A 2,488-nucleotide genomic window follows, 5' to 3' on the forward strand; every position below is an offset into this window, starting at 1 on the left:
CTGCCTCCAGGGTTCAAGTAATTCTGTCTCAGCCTCCCAAGAAGCTGGGATTAACGGCATGTGCTCCCACACCCAGATAATTTCTGTATTTTCAGTAGAGATGGGGGTTTCACCATGTTGGCCAGGCTGGTCTCAAACTCCTGACCTCAAGTGATCCACTCACCTTGGCTTCCCAAAGAGAATAGTTTTAAATAGACAGAAAAGTTGCAAAGATAGTACAGAGAGTTCAAGCTGCAAAGATAGTACAGAGTTCCCATATTCCCTGGCTTCAGTCTTGCCTATTGTTAACTTCTTACATTATTGTGGTACATCTGTTGCAACTAACAAGCCAAGACTGATATTAAGTAAATTCCTGACTTTATTCATATTTCATTAGCTTCCCTCAGTGTCTTTTCTCTGTTCCGGGATCCCTCCCGGATATCTTGTTATGTGTAGTCATCATGTCTTCTTAGCCTCCTCAGACTGCGACAGTTCCTCACACTTCACCCATTTTTGGTGACCTTGATTATTTCGAGGAGTACTGGTCATGTATTTTGCAGGCTATCCCTTAAATTAAGCTTGTCTGATATTTTTCTCATGGTTAGACTAGGGTTACAGGTTTTTAGGAAGAAGACCACAGAGGCAATGTGCCCTCATCACATGACATCAAGGACATATGCTATCAATTGTCTTGTCACCGATTACCTGGCCAAGATGGTGCTTGCAAGGTTTCTCCACTGTTATTTTTCACCCCAGTCCCTTAATGCTGTCCTTATTGGAAGCAAAACTCTAAGGACAGCCCACACTTAAGGTGTGGGGAGTTAAGCTTCACTTTCTTGGGGAGTGCGTGTCTATGTAAATTATGTAGAATTCTTCTACATAGGAGACTGTCTATTTTGCCTGATTTCATTTATTAATTTTTTTCCATTGTTTATATACTGTGGGGTCANTGGTCATTGGTCTCAATCTCTTGACCACCCGCCTCAGCTTCCCAAAGTGCTGGGATTATAGGCGTGAGCCATGGTGCCTGGCCCCTGGTTCCTTTTATTGGAGAATAGTATTAGAAACCAAGAAGGTCACTGTTTAGAGTTTTTCCTTCTTGCAAGTATTTTAAATCATGTATTTTATTCTTTAAATAAAGTAAGCATTTAAAAAATTGGTCTCAGCTGGGCGCAGTGGCTCATGCCTGTAATCTCAGCACTTTGGGAGGCCAAGGCAGGTGGATCACCTGAGGTCAGGAGTTCAAGACCAGCCTGGCCAACATAGTGAAGCCCCATCTCTACTAAGAATATAAAAATCAGCAGGGCGTGGTAGCACACGACTGTAATCCCAGCTACTTGGGAGGCTGAGGTGGGAGAATCACTTGAACCCAGGAGGCGGAGGTTGCTGTGAGCTGAGATCATGCCACTGCACTCCAGCCTGGGCAACAGAGTAAGATTCCTCCTTAAAAAATATTAGTGTCTGTCTGAAGTTTTGGTATGTTTGTTTCTGTAGTCTGTTGTTTCAACTGGTTCTGACTCATGGTGCCTTGTTCTCCCATATGTTTGGTCATTTATTTATTATTAATTTTTGTAAAAATAGAGACAGAGTCTTGCTCTGTCATCCAGGCTGGAGTGCACTGGGATGATCATAGCTCATGGCAGCCTCCAACTCCTGGGCTTAAGAAATCCTCCTGCCTCAGCCTCCTGAGTAGCTGGGACCACAGTTATGCACCACCACCTGCCTGGCTTATTTTATTTTTGGTAGAGATGAGGTCTTGTTATGTTGCCCAGGCTGGTCTCCAACTCCTGGGCTCAAGGGAACCTCCCACCTCAGCTTCCCAAAGCACATACAGGTGTGAGCCAGTATTTTTTGCTTTATACAGTTGCTGTACTTGAAAAATTATTTTGGAGATTCACTGAAACCCAGTGTGAAGCTGCTTGTCTCAAAAAGACTTTTCATTTACTTTTTCTTCTTGGGTTATTCCCCATCTGGGACCATTTTAGATGAGGATACAATTCTAATTTCTCTGAACTACGCAGACTCTGTGAACCTGTGCTGCAAATTCATGCAAAGGTCAGCTTCATGGTCACAAGGTTTTTTTCCTTTCCTTTTCTTCCTGCCCCAAATATTACCAAGCCAGTGCAACCCCAGCTTAGCCTGTAAACGGCCTCCTATTATTTCCTCTACCTTGGGCAGGCCCTGGCATTGTTTTATTTCCAAATTTTCTCATTAATCCGTTAAAACTGAAGCATAAGTGTTTCTTATTAGCATACCACCTTGGGGTAAGGTTGGTTTTGTGCTTTGAAATTATCTTTCTTTGGTTCCTGCTTTTTTCTTGGAATTTAGCCTGGAATTTACTTACTTTTTCATTAGCTTTTTTAATGCTCTTAAGATTTAAAATTTTAAGCCAAGTGCAGTGGCGTGCATCTGTATTCCCACCTACTCAGGAGCTTGAGGCAGGAGGATTGCTTGAGGCCAGGAGTTCGAGACCAGCTTGGGCAACATAGTGAGACCCTCATCTCTTAAA

Source organism: Cebus imitator, unplaced genomic scaffold (genome assembly GCF_001604975.1).
Source record: "Cebus imitator isolate Cc_AM_T3 unplaced genomic scaffold, Cebus_imitator-1.0 Scaffold527, whole genome shotgun sequence".
Taxonomy (NCBI): Eukaryota; Metazoa; Chordata; class Mammalia; order Primates; family Cebidae; genus Cebus; species Cebus imitator.